The sequence below is a fragment of the Bradysia coprophila genome, unplaced genomic scaffold, assembly GCF_014529535.1.
Source record: "Bradysia coprophila strain Holo2 unplaced genomic scaffold, BU_Bcop_v1 contig_200, whole genome shotgun sequence".
NCBI classification, from domain to species: domain Eukaryota; kingdom Metazoa; phylum Arthropoda; class Insecta; order Diptera; family Sciaridae; genus Bradysia; species Bradysia coprophila.
The window spans coordinates 1051889-1075607 of record NW_023503464.1 but is presented as its reverse complement, the minus strand read 5'-3'; the positions used below and the strand labels follow the sequence as shown (position 1 = coordinate 1075607).

General features: G+C 34.4%; 1 long non-coding RNA gene across 1 annotated transcript; it reads left to right on the top strand.

The window, feature by feature from the left end:
- The first annotated feature begins 4526 nt into the window (after positions 1–4526).
- LOC119075383 lies at positions 4527–5353 on the top strand. Its single transcript, XR_005087383.1, has 3 exons — positions 4527–4643; positions 4731–4973; positions 5160–5353. It is a non-coding gene; the product is annotated as an uncharacterized LOC119075383 (long non-coding RNA).
- The last annotated feature ends 18366 nt before the right edge of the window (positions 5354–23719 follow it).

The following is a 23719-nucleotide window of genomic DNA, read 5'->3' as shown; positions in this document are numbered from 1 at the left end:
GGCGATTTGGTTCGCTTTCCTGTCCACATAAGGGTTCAGAATCGAATCGAGATTGCTTAAGAACTTTGAAACAGTTGTACTGGTCGCATTTGTCATCGTAGCATAGGTACTTGCTGCAGCATTGGAGTCACGAATTAGCTTTGTCAAATTCGAAGACAAATCCATCGGCGGTTTAGTTCGGATAAAAGGAAAAATGCTGGTTGGACTTTTGCAGGTTTTTCCAGTACTTTTTCCAAACAATCGTTCAGGTTAGCGTCAGTGTAGCTGATGTCATAGGGAAACAGCGCTGGTCTATTGATTACCCTCGAAATCGTGTCCCGTTTACACGCCGCTTCCTTGATGTTCAACTTCATTTCGACTGAGCATACCAGCTCACGCAAGATCCGAGGCGAATAGACCAATTCATCATCGTTATTCCCATCACCGTCGGTAAAAGCTGTACGATATCCTTCAGACATTATCGTTGACGATCTTTTATCTGCAATAAACAAACATTTGTTTCTAACACTAACGTTTCGCACGCTTGTTGACAAGTAGTAAGCACACCATTCATTCCTGATTTCGCAGCCAAAAAACCGGGCGTTTAATCCAAAACTCCGGTAAACATTCCGGTAAACTAATTAGTTTTTCAATTGGACAAATATCTTGCGAACGATAAGACTTTGAAATCATGAGGTGATCAATATGTAAATTCCGTTTTTCCAAACTCTTATCGCTCGCAAGATATTTGTCCAATTGAAAAACTAATTAGTTAACCGGACTCCTGAGATCATTTGCTACACACAGGCAGTTTGTTTGCCAAAATTCGTCGACTAAAAAGGTAATATTTTTCAGTCAACAATCATCAAATTTACATCTACTATAATGTCAAAATCTTCAACTTTAAACTTTTATACTCCAGCATAAAAAATTAAACTCGGGTCGGGAATTGCCCTAATAGTTTGAAACTTTGAGACAGTCAAAAGATCTGACCCACCCAAAAGTGGGACCTAGAATTTCTGCTTTAAATTGGATAACTCTTTCAAAATTTGGGGAATTGTTATCTTGACTATGGCAAATATCAGTGGTGGCTCAGCCTGCGAGTCGGTCTTTTGAGGTTCAAAGTTAAAAAAACAAATAGTTTGTCAAAAATTTAAATTTTCGATCACATTGTCCATGAAAATATTGTTCGTGTGAAGCGATTGATTTACGTTGTCGGCAAGTCAATCTTCTATAAACCTATAACCCGACATTATGATTTTGTTGACAGTAAGATATGTTTGTTGAAACTTCTCTCCAATCTCCCCCATCTACTAATATAGATTGAACCGATGTCGATAGTCACTGCTATCACGATGATTGATAAGTGTTGTATTTATGACAGCAAAAATGTTTTTATTACAATTAAATAGTTGTTAGTAAACATTTTTTTTGTTACATCTTCACGCTAGGAGAGTGTATCCTAGATGGCATATAAGTTTGAGGTCATTCCATCAAGCAGTTAGCATGAGTTAGGAGTAGTACATTGACCATGACCAGAACCGCTTCCTGGGTTTCTGCAGGAATCGTTACCCGTACACGACCCCATTCCTGAGCCAGTGTTATCACCGCTACAAGATCTGTGTCCAATTTGATGCAAAATATTTCATTAGTTTCATGGTAACGAACGGTGAATGACATCGATTTAAATAATCAAAATGATTGAAACACAAACCTGGCTCCCGTGCAGCAGCCAGTCCCAGTTCCAGAATTTGCTCCAGTACAAGAACCTAGTCCAGTACACGAACCCGGTCCCTGTGCCGAGGTATTCTAAACAAAATTAGGAGACAATTAATAATGAAAAATCCAAACACAATTAACAATTTTACCGAAAGTGTTATGAAAGCAATGACGACTACAATGAGTAAAATTTTCGACATTTTTAAGTTTTTAATTTCCATTATGCGATGCCGTCTCTTTATATACCCAAAAAAAATCTCTGAAAAATTGCAACAACATGTTGTTGAACGCTGTTATATGTTCTCGAATAAATGATTAGCAAACAATAGATAAACACTTTGATTAAAAAATGTTCATCGATAAACCGAAATAGTAGAACTGAGGCATGTGTATTGCAATCTGCACATTTTCAGTAAATAATAACCGTGATGTAGCGACGATTAATATTTTTTGTGGTACTTCAAAATTTAATTCATGAAGCGGCATGGAAGCGAAGGTGTTTGAGTTCACCCTGAAAAAATCGTATTTTAAGATAATATAATCGCTTTTTCATTGCTTTTTTAAACTTACATTTCTGCTGGTAATTGAATTCCTCTTTCGCCTACAACGCAGTTCAAATTTAGCTTCGTTTTCCTCTCACGAATATTTCTAGCTCCAAAAGATTGTGGGAATGGGTGACACAGTGAGAGATCCCAAGACAAGGATGCCACTAGAATAGAATAATTCCGGCGTACATAAATTCTGATAGTGGAGACAAAATATTGGAAAAGTGAGAGTGATGTTTGGAGATGTACATTAGAGAATGATTAATGTTGGTTATGTAGTGAGAAATGAATGTGTAGTATTCAAAGACTATTTTTATAGCAAAGCTATATTTGAATATCTTATGCAGAGGAATTCGAAATCGAACGCATTTTCCAGTGAAATTTTTAATATGTGCCTAGTCCTAGAATACCTTCGACCTTAGAAGCCAAAGCTAGTTTCAACAAAATTCTTCGAAGCAAGCTTGTGATCAACAACCGAAAACATTAACTTTTCTTACAAAAAATTCTCCAGTTACACGAGCCGTACAGGGTCGTGTGTGGTGTCATTAGAAAGGTAATTGCATGTACTTCCGGGGCAAATAGGTTCCTATTGGGTTTAAAATTCATCCACACTGAGATATGTACAGTAGAAGTTTTCAACCGAAAAAAGACTGAAAACTTACAGAAATTTCTCGAGGTACACGAAACGTACATGATCGTGTGGGGTGTCATTAGAAAGGCAATTACATGTACTTCGAGGGCAACGCGTAACTGGACTCCGACTAGCCACACAAGCTTCGAAGAATTTTTTTGAAACTGGTTTTGGCTCTAGGGTCGAATACCTTTCTGGGCACATGTAAAAAAGTCCACTGGAAATTGCGTCCGATTTCGGTCTGCTGTTTTTCAAAAGGACGAAGACTTTCTAACAAACCCACATTTACAAAAATTTGAACACTTTTAGATGAAATTTTAAGATGTTTTTCACATAAAATGAGAGCAAAATAAAATGATCGATCATTTTACTGTGCTTTTACCTTATTTGTCATTTTTAGCGCTTTTTACAAACATCGAACTTCACGCCGTTAAGAGGGTACAAGGGTTTAGCTTCGGACACGAACCAAAATTGCGCGAAAAATAGGGCATGTTTAGGAACATAATTCTCAGGATTCAAGAGATGGAATACAGCAAAAAGAGGATTAACGGTTCATTTGAACCTTACTTAACAGAAATGTGTTTTCGCATTTATGAAATTACTTGATTTTCACAACTATTTTTTACAATTAAAACACTTCTGCAAGGCAAATTTTTTTTCCACTTTAGGTACATTTTTTCGGCAGTAAATCGAGAATAATCATATAAGTTGCTATATCAAAACCGTTCCTTATGTCGCTGACCACGAAAATATGTTTTCCTTTTTTTAAAAATCCTTTTTGTTTTGACGAAATTAAGTAAAATTAAAAATTCTTCTACGACGACGGCCATCTTGTTTTCACAGTATTTCTATGGTGGCCGTCTTCGATGTTCCAGATTCTTTTGTTATTGAAGACACAATGAGCATTTCATTTGAATTAAAAGAGGTGGCGCCATAGTATTTGGTTTATGTCCACAGCTAAACCCTTGTACCCTCTTAATGCGTTTCAAATTAAAAATGTAACGTGCGAGGGTCTAACTTACACAGGGGGTAAAAACGCTCCATTCTCATACAAGGAAGCGATGAAATTTATTTTCCGGTTCATTTTTTATTCATTCGCTCACTTCAAATTCAAATTCTGAGGTGCACTTACGGCGTGAATTACCGAAATTATCAAATTCTGCACTCTGAATGTTTTGATGATTGAACCATATTTGACTAAGTTCAAGGTGGATGTGATTCGTGGAAAAATCGAGAAAAAATCAATTACTCTCTGCCTTGTATAATTGTAACTTCTTTCGCTCTATTTCAAAATATTCCCGCTAAAAATATACATTCTGAAAATGATATCGTTTAATGTTAATATTCGCAAATCAGTCGTACCAACGGCACCAATACGCCATTCACAAAACTATGCATCTGTCACATCGATTGTTAAGCACAGACATTGTTGGTGGACGCTATGTGAAGTACGCAATGTATTTGATTCCATTTTTGGAGAGTTCAGCCGAAGCTGAAAAAACGGTTGTACGGGACAAGGCTGTTGAAGCGCTTCGCATTGTTGCCGCTCAACATATTTCTGCCGGTTTTCGTTGCCACCCAAAGCAGAACTGCGGAACAATTTCCGGCAATTGTGCCAGGACGATACGCCGATGGTAGAGTGAATTTTTTTTGTGGAATTCCTAAAATCGGATTTCATTCCGACATTCGTTCAGCTAGTACAAGACAGAAGGAACAGGCAATTATTCCGATGATTTTGGTTATGGGACACAACAAGAATTATTTGCACAGTAAGTCTCTTAAATGATTTCACCACATCGTTTCGAATCGTTCGTTCGTTAATCGCTCGGTTAATCGCATTTTTCTCTTTGTCCCAGTGCACCAGTAATGAATTGTCGTGTTGCATCAATGTCCTGCCAGAAGTGTGTGACGCAGATATTCCCACCAAAATGCGGTTGTTAACAATTTTGTTGTCAGCTGCTGATCCAGTGGCCCGTTCTAATGTTACCAAAGCATTACAGGAGATCAAGTGATTCTTAGACGCAAGCTTTGTGGATTCACTGGTCCTACCCTAGACAAACAAAATGGCGTTGCAGACATTGAAGTTGAAGACTGTGCTGGTGAGTTGAAGATTTACTATTGAAAAATCGAAATTTCGGAACTCTTGTTCTGTCGACTCTGACATGATTTGGATATCAGTCTCACAATCTGTAAAGCGACAATGAAATGACATATATCTTAGACATAATTGCCAAATGAAAACCTATCGTATAATCGCTGACATGGAACTATAAACATTCTTTCAGCGTGTTACAAATGCCCCAACTACCCATTTGTTCTAAAAAAGCCTGAGTAAAGAGAAAGGGTAATTGAAAGAACTCACTCTGCGATTGGACAAGAGAGAGTGTAAGTTCGAAGATCTGACTCTGTGGATGGACAACAAAGATTGTGAGTTCAAGGAACTCACTCAGCTGATGCAAGAAGTAGTTAATACAGTATCGTATCAAAAAACACCGGCTGAAGTGAAGTTATGTAATGTCGCCTCCTGATCCCGACAGTGGTAATTTTCTTAATTTAATTATTTCAATAAGAGAGCTGTGAAGTTTCTAACAACATTTTAGTGATAAAGATTGTTATCGTATATTAGTTCATAAGAATTTTTACTTAGAATGTTAAATCCCGAACGAAGAGTAATTAATAGAAAGTAACATTGACGATAACATTGGAACCATATTTCGAGAGGTAGTGCTTGCTTTAAATTGAACAAAAACAGTTTTCATACAGAGGATTTTAGAGAAATTTTGTCATGAATTTTGAGTGGTTTAATTTGTTTGTTTTTTCTAATTCATCATTTCCGTTCAATATTTTATTCAAATAAACAAAATCCTCTGAACTATATAAATGCGAGAAAAAAAAATCGATCAAACATTTTCATAGGTTACAACACAAACAATTTAGATTTTGTTTTCGGGCATTAATATACAATAATTTATGTTTTTCGCTGACTTAGCCACTTTTATCTTATTAATAGTAGATTATTCACCTCTGTCCACATGTTTATTTAGACACTTGGGGAGTTATTGCATGAGCCGAAGGCGAATGGTATAACCCCAAGTGTCTAAATAAACATTTGGACAGAGGTGAATACGCTATTTTATCTACCGACGGCGAAATAATAGCACTTTTTCACTGCTATTATTTCACCTAGGTAGATAAAATTCTTTTACATGCCTTGGACATAAATTACGGAATTTTTCTCGTAATTGAGGCCCTCAGCATGAAAAGTTGTATATGCATCTGTTGAGGACAAGGTAATATACGCTCCCGAAATTACCTAAAATATACCGTCCACATCAGATACTTAAATAACTGTTACATGCCAGCGTGCGGTAAAGTACACTTTACATCACAGTTTGTGACTGTGACAAAGTGCTTACCGAGCATGTAATAGTAGATTACTATACTATTTTACGTTACGAGCGAGGTAAAAGGTTTTCCCTAGGTAGGGAATGGCCATATTACCTCTGGTAAAATGAAATATAACCCGTACCTGCTGGAAAATTTACTTACTCACGGCCTTCGGCACTGGATACAAACTTACCCCTCGTGAGTAAGCAAATTTTCCCGCAGGTACGAAATATGCTATCGTCTATTGTTCATTTTGCTTTACATCTAAGTAAGATTGAAACTACAATATCACATTCGTTGGTACATTATGGAAAACTTTGAAATTTATTTCTCTCTCTTCCATGGTATGTATATACGTAGTCCGAGGGATTCTTTTGAATTTCGACAGACCGAAATCGGCACTATTTTTTCCGGGACTTTTTTACATATGCCTAGTTAGGCCTTGGTGCCTGGGCCCCAAAACCAGTCTCAGATATTTTTGATCTTCCATACCTGGTTGGTTGTAAGTGGCCAAAAGTCGAAAAATGGGGTTTCGTAGTCCGGATTTCATTTCCGTAAGGTGACGAGGACACGGGCGTGTGTGGGTTCGTTGGAAAGCTGAGGTCAAATACTCCTGGGGCAAATATTAACTTCATAAAATTTGCTGATTATCGGACGAAAATATGACTTCCAGAAAATTTCTCAAAATCAATGTAACCTCGGTGAACTTTGATGAGTTCTGTGACCTCACTAATGCAATTATTTGATTAAATTATTACTTATTATGAATGTGGAGGACCTCAGCTTTACAGCGTTTTGGTTTCATGTTCAATATGTTGCTATCGGAATGCTTTGTTGAACTATATATACCCTTTAGCATAATTTTATTGCAATTAGACAAATATATAACTGACCTTTGTTGATGGTCTCATTAGTGGAATGCAACATTTGTGTTCCATTAAATTATTATGAATTCTTATTTTATTTCGTTATGGCTCAATGGTTTCAATGAAATCGTTTGATTTAACAAATGCAATCATAATTTTCGTCGTTTCTTTCCTGGATCTGGACTACATTTACCAAAAAAACTTTTCTTATCTTTTTCGCAATCAGGCCCCCCAAAAAGTGACCCGGAAAATTCCTCAACTTTGAGTTCACCTCACCGTCAATTCGAAACCGATTTCCCATAATGAGGACATTTTGGAAAGCTTAAGTCGAACGCTGCGTGGCAGACTTAACGCCCTTTCCTGGAGGTCGAGATATATACCACGATTTCCACGGTTCATTTTCGATTTATCGCTTCAACTTGTATCGCATACACTTTACCAAAAATAACTAATCGCGTTCCTTGGAAAAGAATGGCTTTTATAATGAATCGAGTCTGAACTCTGTAGATTGAGGCTGACAACTCGTCAGGGTGGCAAATGACAGTGAACCGCGTCAAATTTGCAGGTCGGATTAGTGAATTTCACTTGCACTATTTTACTTTGATATTTATTACCCGAAATATTTGTATACACTTGAAATATTAGTCTCTTTTACGAATTATTTATTTAACTCTAATGGCTGATAATTTATTCGATTAAAAATTAACTTACGTTAAATTATACCCGAAAGGGGTATACGATATTTATTATGAATTATTATTTGGCTCGAAATTCAGGAAATATTTGCCTATACTTGATAATCAAACACGAAAAAGCTGCGCTACTTATTATGAATTATTATTTGGTTGGAAATTCACTCTTAACCGTAATTCAGAATAATGTCTGATACGAAGAATGGATGGAATTCTCTTCGCTGTTGTATTGCTGGTCGAATGATTAGAATTGGACACTTGAGACAGATGTTGTGGTCTCAAGTCCTTGTGTTGCTCACTGTCCTCGACCAAAGAATAAAAACAACTCTTACGTTTGTTATGTTTATTGTTTGCCTTGCATTCGACTCACCTGAGTCATCTTCATGGCTGAAAGATTGAAACAATAAACTGTACACTTCGGTTGTTATCAACTTGCTTACTTTCTAACTTACGCTATCAATCTCTTTTATTGATAACTCTACATAGAACTTCAAAATTATCGGATTAATTATTTTCTCAACTTTAGCTGACAAATTTTACTTTTTACTTCACGTTGCGACCTTTCAGAAACTTCTGGTCTCCTGAATGACGCGCTACTACTATGGATGGCCACATTTGATGTGCCTATTGTTGGACCCAAAACTGAGATGTCTTTTTGCCTAGCAGATTTTGAATTTCTTATATGTAACTAATAATGTATGCGTCTATCAGCATTTACATTACGTTGTTTATGTGACTAATATGCTCTAATATGATCTAATATGCTCCCCCTTTAACACCGAAATTCTTCTTTATTGCATCGAGATTTCTTTAGTAGTAGTGTTTTAAGAGATTCTTTTGCATCCCGCGTTCGTATGCATTTTTTTACATATATTTTTGTCGGATATTCATCCACGTTCAGATCTGTCGGATATTTCGTGCAGACGACTCCTTCACAGCTCGCATGTCTCGTTTTCCACCAGTGTTCTCAGCTTGGACAGTGTTGTTAAGCTGTACCATATTGGCCTTAGTCTCCTGCCTCTTCAAATATCCCTTTGCCTTGTGGGTCAGGGGTTTATCCGCTGGCGTTTTATCAGCTACCTCAGCCTGATCAGCCCAGCTGTCTCCAGCTTTCTGGAAGTTGTAAGCTGTCATTCTTTTGACGTCTCTAGCTAGTAAATTTCTATTTTTGGTTGTTCACCGTTGTTACTAATTGCTTTGTCTGCCCTCTGGTGGTGCCTGTACCCGAGATATGCCGTTTGTAAAAACACGAAAAACAGCAAAGCAACCAACATAACAGAGTGGAACATATCCGAAGTGATCCTCCGTCTGCTCATTTTTATTACCTCATTTCTGTGTTCATCTGTGTTTTCGCGATATGTCCGTTCATATCGCAGTTGAAGCATTTCTTACCTTTGTCCTTAGTCGGACATTCATTCTTCATGTGACCCTCTTGGCCACAGTTGTAACACTTTCCTATTTTATCATTCTAACTAAATAGCCTCAATACGAACAACACACACTCTACGGATAAAAGCGGCAGAGTCAAAATAACCCAAAATTATATCGGCTAAATTTGAAGTTTTTGGACAAAATGATGTATGGACGACTTGTTCATATCAAAAATAAGGGGCACCTTCCATACATCACTTTTCGATTGGACCACGGGAACCACCCGGAACCACCTGGAACCACTTGCAAAAATCAAGCAAAATTTCGACTCTGCCGCTATTATCCGTAGAGTGTGTGTTGTTTGTATTGAGGCTATTTAATTCTAACACTAACACTAACAATAAAAAAAATTCCTCAATCAGCTCAATCCTGCTCGTCGGATGAATTTTCGTCATCGGTCCATGGTTTCATACGATCTGCTGGTGCTGACGTGTTCATAGGTCCATCCCCTTGACGCACTCTACGAACTTCGTATCTGTGATTGAGTTTTGCCTTGACCACTTCGTACGGACCAATCATTTGTGTAAAGAATTTCGATCCTTTCTGCTTGTACATTCGTTCAATTGCGACCAGATCGCCCACTGCATACAAATCAGGTTTTTTTCGTTTCTTGTTGTATTGTCGCATGTTTTCTTCTTGAATCTATTGTATATTTTGAGCAACTGATTGTCTCTGCACCAGTCTGTCAACATTAAACATAGCTGTTAATTCCTCCTCAATTACCTTCTTCAATTCCAAAGTTTCGGGATTCTTCATGTCAATTACGAACATCAGGCGCAATTTCATCGGGTCATCGTAATTGTTTGTATGACAGCTCAAGCTAATCTAGGGCATATAAATATGGCATATACCACACTTTTCTTTGTGTCTTTGCTAATGTCGAAAACGTTTAATAATTGAAATATATACTTGTGTATCTATTGGAAATATACAAGGTTTTGGGCTTATGTTGCAATAAATTTGAATAAAATCAGAGAAATTTAAATCTAAAGCGAATATAGATACTGAGTTTGAATCGTTTGAATTAATGGTATTTTTGTATAATTTTCTTGAAATAATTGGTTTGCTGCCCCTAGATTCTGGTCCAGGGGACCATCTGAGTTTTCCGAGTTGGTATAACGCAAATATTCGTTATTACGATTTGTATTTTGAAAACGATTGTTTCTATTTGAATTGAAATGTTTCTAATTTCTTTAATTATTTTGATATGAGTAGTTTCTTTGGTAGTTCTATGGAGCTTTTGTGCATCTTGGAAAGTAGAGGAGACTAATACTGATTTAACTAAATTTGAACGTGTCGTTGCGCGGCACATTTCTATCGTTTTGTCAATAGTCATTTCTTTGGCTTTATCATTAGAGATGCCTTCAACTATTAAAGTTCGTTTCAGTGCATCAGCTAACTCTTTTGTACATTATTGGGTTTATTCTGCCTGTCCATATAGGACATGAGTCAAATACAATTTATCAAATACAACGTGGCAACGATTACAGATATCGTATTGTACTAGGTCATAGAAAATGAACTGGTATAATGTGGATGAGTGTGTTGCATTGTATTAATATTTATAAGTATTTGAAATAAGTGAAGTGGGTCATAATGGCATGCAGCATTATGAACATATTGGGAACTTTCCCTTTAATTTTTTGTTTATGCAATTAAAAAGAATTACACAAAGAAATGGAAGAATATAATGCCGCACGGACAATTTTGAAAGAATGATCCATTCCTGTTTTCGTTTAGATTAAAAACATTTTCATGTTTTAGTTTATATTAATAAATTCGGTCACAAGTGTTTTGGTGACAATTATAGAATACTTTCCCACCAATGAATTCTATAAAGAATTCTATTCTCGAGAGTTCTTTAAATCAATATGATATTGTTTTAATATTGCTAGCTTTTCATCTTCATTTGAGGTTATTTGAACCGGTTTTGTGAGAATAATTTTTAATTTTTTCAATACTGAATTACCTACATTTTTAAATTCTTCGATTGGTATTTTTTCAGATATTTTGTTATTTAATTGAATATGCATTTTGTCTATATTGAAATTATTTGCTTCATTTTCGAGCTTTCAGAGAATTGTCTCGAGCGATAATTTCTCATTAATAAATCAATTTAGAAGTATTTAATTACGTTAGTATTGTAGGGTGACGGCGAGCGGTCCGGCGTTTATTAATGGTTTGTGTCAATGATGTCCCTCTTTTCTTTCTCTTGTTAGATGAAAAACACAATGATTATGTCACACAAGCTATTTTATTGAACTATTTTAATAATAATATCTTTTTCCTTTTATATATTTTCTTCAAGCACAAACAATATCTAATTTTCTTTTATTTTCTTTTTTTTTTTTAAGCACAAGCAATATCTTTCTTAGAGATTAGTTTTATTGGCACTTATGTGAAAGGAAAGGTTTTCATTTAATACAGTTTAATTATAACCTCAAAATGATTTTTCTTATTTTTTTTTCTTTTTTCAAAACTATAGAGTAATTTTAATCTAGACGAAAATAGAACTTGCAATATCGAATAATACGACTTTCTGTTAGAGTTTCTTTTGTTGAATTTTGTTTACTTTTGGCGAAATATGAAACCTCGAAATAACACCTCAAACATATGATTTCTATTAGAATCTTCTATTTTCTTTTAGCAAAACTAAAGGTTTTGAAACAACACTTCAAACATATGATTTCTATTAGAAATTATTTTCTTTTAGCAAAAACTTAAGGTTTTAAAACAACACTTCAAACATATGATTTCTATTAGAAATTATTTTCTTTTAGCAAAAACTTAAGGCTTTAAAACAACACTTCAAACATATGATTTCTATTAGGAATTATTTTCTTTTAGCAAAAACTTAAGGTTTTGAAACAACTCTTCAAACATATGATTTCTATTAGGAATTATTTTCTTTTAGCAAAAACTTAAGGTTTTGAATGAAGCTTCACAACGACAAATCATATAATTTTTTTAGTTGAATAAATCCCCCTTTTTTTTAGTATAGAATGATAAAAGACTGAAGGCATCGAAGATATCACTCCAAACACTAAATCACATAAAATTTTCTATTAGAATTCTTATACTATCGCATGAAAATATTTCTTCTTTGCTTTAATTTTGTAACACGGAATGTAACACAACCAGAATCTTTACTTGCTTAAACGACGACCCGAAAATAACTAAATTTAACCCTTATTTATATCAATTCATAAGTGAATTTTATATGAATTGCTTTGCGTTTTATATGAATTATTTTGCGTTTTATATGAATTGCTTTGCATTTTATATGAATTGCTTTGCATTTTATTTCGCGAATTAATTCTATTGATTCGCTAAGTTTATTTTTTCATTTGCACCCCCTTTACCATGCAATTTATTAACCGTATGTGAATTTTATTAAGTTATTACGGATGAATCATCATTGCATGATATCTAAGGGTGGATGCTTGTGTCGTGATTTCGTTAATTATTTGTATTTCTCTACAGATGGAGGTAACAACCGTAAGTTTTAGACAACATAGAGGCGATTTTCTTTTGGTTACCTAATTGTTTTTTTTTCTATTTCTTTTATTGTTTTTCTGATTTATGCTTTTGAATTTATTCGAAGACTTTTATTTATTTTTTATCATTTTTTTGGAATGAGGGAATGATATTGTTGAAATTCTAAGCGTGTGTGACACAATTTCGTTACTTTTTCTACTGTATGAAATAACGGTTTTTATAAGTAGAGAAATTTTGTTGAAATTTGTGTAAGAATATCCTGGGTGTCTTGAATTGTGGCAATAGAGGCTGTATCTCAATGGAATTTCTCTACACTATGTGAAGGTTACATAATTATGAGCGTTCAATTAAGCTTATGGGGTATGATATGTACACGTGTGTAGGAGTTCATATTCTGGTAATTTTAGAAATCTACGACAATTTTTAATTGCTTTGGCGCTCATAAATAATTATTTAATGATGATCTGTCACATTACGAATTTAAAACTTGGGAACATAAATAATTATGTTAATGAGTATTTGTCAGATTATGATTTTGGCTCTATGTGTGTGATCTTTTTTGAATGAATTCCTATTTTGAGAATGAAATGGGACTGCAGCCAAGTGGATCGATTCTAATTGATTGATTCTTTTGAAAATGGTAGTGATAGTTTCACTACACACGAATCTTACAATATTCGTTACATAAGCGTAAGCATTATTTGTTTAGTAACAACCAATGCTTACGCACTCAGTTTAGTAAAATAGGGCGACATAATTAACTCAATTATTGCCGTCCTCCTTTCTCCAACGAGTACGCTGCTATGGCATGATATTATATTTGTATGTCACTCTAACGTACTGACCCACAATATGCTGGATGTGGGTATGTCTCATAGTTCGTTCGCTGAGGAATGTGATGTTGTGCGACTGTATTTCTTTCAAATGTTATCTTCTGCTGATGTTATGCTCTTCTGTTATACTTCACTGTAGGTTTTAATCCAATTTAATAAGTAAAAAAATTGCGTGGAGCTTCGCCGACTTTTTTGATTCTCTAATTTTATCTTGCAAGTTTCTGACCGAAAAAAATTTTGCGTGGAACTTCGCCGACTTTTGCGAATTTATGTTGTGGTGTATGATAATATCCACTGAATACTAAAACACACTTAGTTGAGCTTAAAAAGACGTTCTATATTTGACAACGATCCTCTTAAGACTGATTTCACAAAATCGTATTCTTAAATGCCTATCAATGCATATCGTATTCTTAAATGCATGTTAATGCATTTATTTAAATAGGCGTAAACATTTATGTAATTCAATAAATGTTTATGCACAACATCGGAATGAAAAGTAGGACGACACAGTTTCACCAAACTGTGTCATCGCTATTTGCATTTCGATGTTGTCGCTTAACCTAGTTCACATGAACTAGGCCAATCCCACAATGTTATAAGTGTCCAACCGGAAAAAATAGAAAATCGTTTGTTCACTTTTATTTGTATAATATTTGTTTACTTTTAGTCAATTATTTTCATTAGACGAGGACTGAGTAGGACCGTCCTACTAGGACGTCTAATTTTTAATACAATCGACATATTTTCAATACAAATACTTCACAATTAAACCTTTACTCGGTTCAGCTAGTGCTCGACAGCTGCGTACTAAAAGTATACCCAGATTACTTCTCCTTTCAAAGGAGTCCTTTTTTAGGTGTTCATTAAGAGAAGCTAATTTGAGCTCTGTAGATATGAGAGCGGGTGGGATGTGTAGGAAATAGGCTGGATGGAAGGGTTATGGGAGCAGCTCGTCAGGAGATGGCGGATGGTCTGGATGTAGGGTAGGCGGTGAGCGGTCAGTTAAAAAAATAAATTCTTCACTCTATTTTATTAAAATTCGATTATTTTATGTTTGATTTAACTATTTCAACTGTCTCGGTCGCCATTTGATGATTGGAGGTTAATATAATTTAATTACTTTCTTCATTATTAATTTGACCACTGGTGCTTTAATTAAAAGACACGCTCTTACTGCTTGAAGGCAGATTACTTATTAAATCTTTATTGGTCTTTATTTTTTAGTAATTATTCTTAACTATATTAGTATATGGAGAGAACGGTGCACTCATTCTCTTGTGATGTACCAGTCTCGGCTAGAGGATGTTCTGGGCCACACTTAGATCACTTATTGATCACAAAATAATAAGACCTCGGTTTGGGTAAACAATAATTTATTTATCAAAAATGTGAAATGATTTTCTTATAAGACAATTCTACTACACATATTTATAAGGTTTAGCCGTTCGACCGTTTCTCCTCTAAACCCGTAAATAGACTCTACTGAGAACTATTCGACTGTTCCCTTCAAAGACCGAATATTGACTGAATTCAAAATCATTTTACTGAAACCATCTATGAGTAAATGGAAAGGATCTATTTACTCGGTTGAGCATTAAAATATCTTTCAATTGGTTTTTGCTGGACTGGTGTCCGTTTATTTCAAAAGACAAAGTAATACTGAAGAACTTTGGTTCTTCGTTAACCAGACTGTGTTCCGCACTGTGTTCCAAATTCCCATTGGATGCACTGTCATCATTTTCCGGGTAATGTTTCGATATGTATGCCAATCGTTAAGCTAGGTCAAAATAAACTAGGCCAAACCCACACATCTAACCTCAGATCATGGATTCGTCTCGCTATCAAACCACACCCTTCGAAGGAATAAATGGATCATTCATAGAAATGAAATAGTCACACGAATATATGAAAACAGCAGATGTTTCCACTTTAATAGTGTCTAGACAGCATTTCCTTTCATACACTCGACTTATCTCATGGGTCAAAATGTTAATGCGTCTGATCTGTATTTTCATATATCCACTCGACTTATCTCGTGTGAATAGAATCACAAATGAATTCTCACAAATATCGATATCACACAAACGGCTCATTATGCAACGAGTCATGTATATGATCCTATGAACATCCAACCTCAATATGATTTCGTGGAATATTCTAGAATCAATAAATTCTCTTCATTATTCTCTATTCGGAATACGGGATACCACAGTACTCCCCCCTTCAAAGGACCCTCCGACAGTCAATATGATTCCATGGAATATTTTATGATCACTATATTGCCTTTCACCATTCTCTATTCGGAATACGGGATGCTACAGTACTCCCCCCTTCAAGGTCACACCGACAGCGAGACACATTCAAAGATTCGAGTCATGGAATCAACACTTTACACAGACTTCTCAAAAATTGAAAAACGTACGATCCAAAATGATGGTGGCTTGACCCTCACAGTTGGCTTTTCTTATTTTCTTCTTATTCCTAAACTCAAAATTCCCTTCAATGAATTAGTGACTCTAATCCGAGTCATCATCAGGGCCTTTATTCAAAATTCAAAAAAAGGAAAACAATTTTGTCAATAAACGAATGTGAACAGAAAGTTCATTTAGCTGCTGTACAAGTAACTTACGTATAGAGAATTTATCAATTATGATTCGTCAAATTTGTGAAAATTATTAAAGCAAAATTGGACACATTTTTCATAGAGGCGGAAAAAATCTTGTGGAAAACTTATGCAACGAAAAAACAAGAACAAACAACACTTTAACAGATGTGCGTCATGACATCGTAAACGTAAACGTAAATGTAATAAAATTCGTAAATATCTAAGTATGTTGATAATCGGTGGCATCGTATGATGCATTCCCACCGTAAAAATAAGTCATTGGTGAAGGGCCGTAGACGAAGCAGTCAAAGCGCGAACATTGTCAGCTGGAGGGACGTCCGGTCCGGTTGTGTAAGGGCGTGCATATGCATTATGCCTGAAGTAGCAAGACGGAGCGTCAGGTGCTGTCGATACATGTAACCAGCAGCAAGGAATGTGACCACCAAAAGGACACCCATAACAGTAATAAGTCCCCAAATGAACCAACCATGGGACTCGACTTTGTCAAATTGTTGTTGATGAGTGCGAATATATTGCTCGTTTTTTCATTCAAGTTCAAATTGGTGTGTATCTTTAATGGCAGACGTTAATGCATCAGACAATTGTGAGTGAGTGCTGACCTGAAGTTGTTTCAAAATAGTATCATTGAATGTGGTTTGACCAGCCATGAAGTTGCAAGGAATCAAAACCTCCAAAATACCAGTAGAATCGATCACCAAAGATAAAATATCACGACTACCCCGGCAAGCGGCTTGGAAAATTGTTCTGTTACGTGTCATGATGAGCCAATTATTTGGTTTGGACACAGCGATGACCCAAGTGCGTGGTGTGGTAACGATTTTTCGAGCATGCATGTTCAGCAGTATGGGGCGATGGATCAAGACAATTTAAGGAGTCGTCAAGTTGTACAATAGCAGTTGTAGCACACAAATCGATTTTTCCACAATGTCGCCAGAATTAGTAATCACAGCGAGTGTGTATCGTTTTCTGTTTTAAATGAATCGTTTGTTACTACAACATTATTAATATTCTCCGCGTTATCGTCACTTGCTGATTTAGATTGCGTTTTACCCATTTTTATCGATATTTCGATGAATATTAATTCACAATCATATTTATACACTACTTTGAAGGTTCTTCACTAGTCGGTCGCCATGATATATTGTAGGGCGGCGAGCGGTCCGACGTATTTATTGAGTGAAAACTTTCTTTTATCACCAACACTAAATAGGCTTTGGATTTTTCCTTTCAAACATTTATTGACGCACGATATGGTAATTAATTAGTCTTTATTTCTGGTTCTTTTACTTTGATGTATCTTTAATGAATGAATCAGTATACTGAGTTACAGTGGTACATATAACAATCATATGAGAGAATTGCTCTCTTATTCTAATCAGTGGTTTAACACCTTTACATCTTCCCCCTTTGGAAAAGGTGTGAATTTAGTTTATTAACTTAAGAATTATAAAATGGGTTATTTATTGTATTATTTTAATAATTCAATGATTTATTTAATTCTATGCGCGCAATTATTTGAAATATGAATTTCCGATCCGAAGATAGATCATTTTTAGGTGTAATAACACTGGCTGGCCATTGCCGTCGTCATCTTCCCCTTAAAATTGTTACGTTAATAATTTGAAAATCAAAAAAAATAATCTGGCAGACCAGGCCATTCGCCGTCAGACGCACGGAAGTTCATACTTAACAATTTTTAATATATTGAAATGATTATTTAAGTAGTAGGTAAATAGGTAATATTTTTGTATATTTGTTTTGGTTGTTTTTTTTTTTACTTAATTTTCGTAAATAATGAATTAATTAAATCTATAATAAAAACATTTATGAAAAGGTTTAACTTTATCCTTATGAACTAATTTTTCTTTTCCAACGTCATTCACAATAATAACGTTAGGTTCATATAATTGCTTAACTCTATATGGACCTTTAAACAAAGGATCCAATTTATGTCTTTCATTGACTTGTAATAGAACTAAATCGTTTGGAGATAAAGTTTGAGGATTGGATGTGCAATCATAAACATTTTTACGTTTAATTTTGGATTCTACTAGGTATTTTTGAGCTCGTTGATGTGCAATTTGTAGTCGAAATTTGACTTCTCTGTGATAATCGTCAATGTTATACACTGGATCAACTGAGTCAGACTTCAAGAAATCGTAAATGTTTGGTGTTTTACCGAAAATAAGTTGATATGGACAGTAATCATTGATGGCTACTGAAGGTGTTGTATTGTAACAATACGTAAAGTATGTTAAGAAATCATCCCAATCGCTTTTCTGTTCGTTAACATATGATCGTAAGTATTCGTTGAATGTTCTGTGGGACCTTTCGATAGTACCCACGGTGCGATGATGATATGAAGTCGAAGTTTCCTTCGCAACATTTAGTAATTTACATAAATCATCTAAAATTGAGTTTACATACTCAGACCCACGGTCTGATAGCAATTGTTTCATGGGGCCATAAGTCAAAATAAATCGTTCAAAAATCGCTTTAGCTATACTTACGGCCTTCTTGTCTGGCAAGGATATAGTAACTAAATACTTAGTCAGATCGCACATTAAAGTTACCGAATAGGTATTTCCTTTATCAGATTTTGGAAGTGGACCTATAGTGTCGACAATAACAATGTCGAAAGCTGTCTGAGGTGTGGGTGTAATCTTGAGACGTTCTTTTGTTCTGGGACGAGTTTTATTAATTTGACAATCTTTACAAGATTTAACAAAATTATCAATATCTTTCAACATATCTTTCCAAAAGTATTTAAGACGTAGTTTTTTATAAAGTCTTTTAATTCCAGCATGACCACCGTGAAGTGGGTCATTATGATACTTTGTCAATAAGTTCAATATTTCTTGTGTATCACTTATATACGTAACACTCGGTGTTAACGCAATTGTTAAATTATTTAACACGTTATTAATTGCTTGTTTGAACTGCAATTCACTACAATTTGCAAATATTTCGTCATTTAGTGATAATCTTAAATTTTTCACATTTATTTCGCTAGCCATAATTTCAAGTTTTAAAAAGACTTGATTAAGATTGAGATTTCCATTAATTCGAAAGTCAGATAGTCTTAATTTAATTAATTGTTTACGACGTAATAAAACTATACAATGTGGCGTTTTTGATTTGAAATTGAAAATCAATTTTGGTAGATTCTTTACTTCTACTGGATCCAATACTGTGTAAACATTAGGCTTAGTAATTACAATATCTTTGAATGTATTATTGTCTTGTAAATTCGAATTTTGGTTTTTACGTGATTCTGATCTCGTAGTAGCTTTGCGAATTACATTTATTTTTGTCACAATTTCTTTAAGGTCGTTATAGTCAATTCTAGAAAGAGCGTCTGCAATGACGTTGTCTTTACCTTTATTATGTTCGATTTCGAAATCATATTCTTCAATGTCAAGTCGCATGCGTAATAATTTTGATGAGGGGTTCTTTAGCGAACACAGATAAATCAAAGGTCTGTGATCAGTTTTCAATAAGAATTTAGTTCCATAAATATACGGTTTGAAATGGTTCAAAGCCCAATGGATTGCAGCTAATTCTTGTTCGGGTGTGGACTTATTTCGTTCTCCTGGTGTAAAAGAACGGGGTGCATATGCGATAGGCATTTGAACTCCGTCATAATCTTGTGTCAAAACTGCCCCACAAGCTATTATACTTGCATCGGTGGTAATGCAGAATTGTTTGGTAAAGTCAGGGTATTTTAAAATTGGTGGATTTATCAATGAGTTTTTTAAATAATGGAATGCGTGTTCGCATTCTTCGGACCATTCAAATTTAACATTTTTTTTCGTTAATCTGGTGATATGATATGCATGATGAGTAAATTTTTTTATGAATCGTCTGTAATAATTACAAAACGCAACAAAACGGCGTGCTGAATCAGCACTGTCAGGTCTAGGATAATTGAGAACTTTATCGATTTTTGAATCGTCTGGTAAGATACCATGTTGTGTACATTTATGTCCAAGAAATGTAACTTCTTTCAAAAAAAATTGGCACTTTTCAGGGTGTAATCAGTAATTACTTCATTTTTCAGTATTCCACACCTGACAATACATCAATAAATGAACGTCATAGTTCTTCAAATTCTTATTTCATATTTCATATAATTCAATTCATATTCTTAACTATGGTTTATATGTTTTTTATTCATATTTCTGAATTTCATTTGTTATATTATTCAAATTTATATCATATTTGTATATATATATATAGATATATAAATGTGTGGCCTTTCATTTTCATTTCTTCTCAATGTTTTCAAATTAATAACGGCCCATCATTTCATTTCCTCTCAATAATTGTTTCAAATCAAATGTGTTTCATTACACATATCATGTATTACCTCAATATTATTAAGTCAGTTCATACTGCTTATTTATTCCGTATCCCAAAATCAAATTTTAGAACTCAACCTGTTCTTTGATCGCAAGTATTCAACTATTGGATCAATATATTTTATAACTTTATCGTTAATAACGGATTTATGCCGGTAAAAAAAATATATAGCTTCTTTGAGCTTCGTACGTTAATAAAATATTCACTTCAACAAAATAATACTTGTGCTAGCTACATTACTATGATGTTAAATATTATAATTAGCACAAATATGGTTGAATTTTCAACATTATAAAATGTCATACCTGGTATACCTCGCAACATGCAAAGCCACTATTATATCAACAATTCAAAAAAAAATAAAATTGACAACAAGTGTTACTTGTTTCGAAATCTAAACCAATATTTTGGTAATCATTAACAAAATTAAATCATTAAACGTGATATTTTGCGCAAATAGTGGAGTGAATCTTCAGGTCTCGGCAAGGGAAATACCAAATGCAATTTTTCATCATTATTTGCAATTTTTTTTTCAGTAATGAGGTTATTTTTATCTTTATTATCCATTTTGGATATTCTTCATCGTCAATTCATTTCAAAGGTTCATTTATCATCAATTTATTTTGGAGGTGATTCATCATCACTTCATTTTGGAGGTGCGCACCTCTTCATATATTTAAATATAATCTTATTTCATCATCATTATTATTATCATTTTCATCTAATGCATATCAATCTTAATATTTATAATCATCTGATTTACACTTTCAAACTATATATTTCAAGTAATCATTTTTTTCTCATTCAATCAACATTGTCATATAATGTATAAATTGTTTCATATTTTTTTTTTTTAAATCATAGTATCTATCGTCTTCTTTCAAAAAATAAAAACAAATCTTAATCTTAAACTTCATACATTCAATACAATACTCTGGAATACTATTTGGTCAATCATATCAAAATCATATCATATCATTTCTAGTCAAAATCAAATTCAAAAGTGATAAAATATCATCAACAACGATACCAACCGAAACTGCAGTTTCTCATAAACCGCATTACCAATATCGACGTACTCTTTGCGTGTTGTTATCATACAACCAAGCATGTTCATCAAATTGAACCGTCATAGGTACGTTGAGGTAATAGTATTTGTAGTCATTACTACTAAGTCTATCAATCGTATCAAGGAATTCGTTTGTTACCACAAAAGCACCATATGGGCAATTATCCCTTGGCCGTAATAGTATCCTTGGTAATCCCTTCAATTCAAACAAAGTATGAAAACTTTGAATGTCTTTATCGCATCTTGATAAACCGATTGTCAAAAATTTAAGGCCGGGCAAAACTGCTTTCCTCAAGCCTAGTGTCGTGAAACCCCTGTTCACCATATGAGGGAAATCAAAACGTGCTAATTGTAAGTTATGCACTTTTGGAAAATGTATTTTCCTCATGGACATCATTTCCATCAAGTTACGAAATTCTGTCGAAAACATATCGAATCGAATTATTTTAAGTGACTCGGAATGTACTGCCAAAAAGTCGAGTATAGAATGGGTGTCGAAAGGAGTACTATATACATCAAGATAAATGTATTCCAACGCAAAACTAATGGGTTTTGTGACTTCAGTCACTAAATGTGGGACGTGGCTTATGGTCAACCTTTTTAAATTCTTACAGTGTCTCAAGAATAACTCTGTCTTCCAATCGTCCCGAGCATCAGCTCGTTCATCCAGTTCAAGTGAGACCAAGTCCCTAACTGGGACGCGTAAATAATCTAGACCCACTCCGCTTAACGACAAATGTCGCAGGTTGGTAAACGGAGTAAAATCGAAAACAAAACCGAAAAGTCTACAATATTTCGTTTTCTCTGTATCATCTAGGTCTAAGTCAAGTCTAACAACAGCTTCTCTTCTGTTGCGAACACCGAACATATTACTACTTAACTTCTTGCACAAAAAGTCGGGATCAACAGCCCCAGAATTTCGCAATGAGATTGCCACAAAGATATCACGCTGCAGGCGTTGTTTAATTTCGTGCAGGAAGACATCTAATTGCTTTAAATGCTTGTGCTTTCCGTACCATCTTCGTATGGAATTTTTCAAAATGAGTAATTCGTCATACCGTAGGAACGAAAGGATCGTCTGAATAATCCATGTTAGATCCTTGTTAAGGAATCTTTAAGGTTCTTTATATATTTGGTTGGGAAGCGTAATTAAAAAGACAACCGTTCCATTACCTTATACTTTATTGAATAATCTTTATTAAACTAATTACTATATGCAAGAGTCGCTATGAATAGATCATCATGCACAAGAGAGAACAATACTCTCTCTTGTGTATATTAATCATAGTCGCTTGCATCTATAATAGAATATTATAGTCAGGGCGCTACATCACCCTTCTTTCAGAAAATTGTTGTTTATCAACAATTTCAATTGTTCTTTATAAAAATAGAATTTTCAAATTTTCTTAATTATTATGCATTGAATCTTAAGGGTAAATAATCTGAAAGAAGTAGGCTGTCACTTCTTCCCTTCATTAAAAAAAAAAATTATCTTACGTTAATTTTTAAATTGTCAATTATTAGTCATCTAAAGTAAATAATTCATATAAAAATCAATTATGAATAATCGATTAGTGTTTGGATTAACCTCGTCAGGTTCCAACAATTCCAACATAAGATAAATTATTAATTTTATTTCTCTTTTGGTACCCGTTTAGTAATTCACAGTAAGGGCGCGAGGTTGTTTCTTCTTAGATTATATGCACACTTTGAGGAATTACTTAAATATGAATCAATTCCGAAACAAATATGGTTCTAATGATAAAGATAGATTTTATAGATTATTAATATTTGATCATATGATTTAGGATTCGTTACGGTTCTGATATCATTGTATTATTGCTAAGTGCAATAATGAGAATGAATGATTATTATTGCTGGGGCAACTGATAGTGGATTTCAATCTCTACAATATATAATAATAATACGTCTTGTCTCCAGTAAGCAATAGGTCACGAGCATACACATTCAGAAATGTGGTTTGGTAAGATTTGGAGGTCTGTACAATGTGAAACATTGACATACCTCCCACCGTGTAGTGCACCAATCCCTATCGACCGAATAGCCGAGCGGAAGAT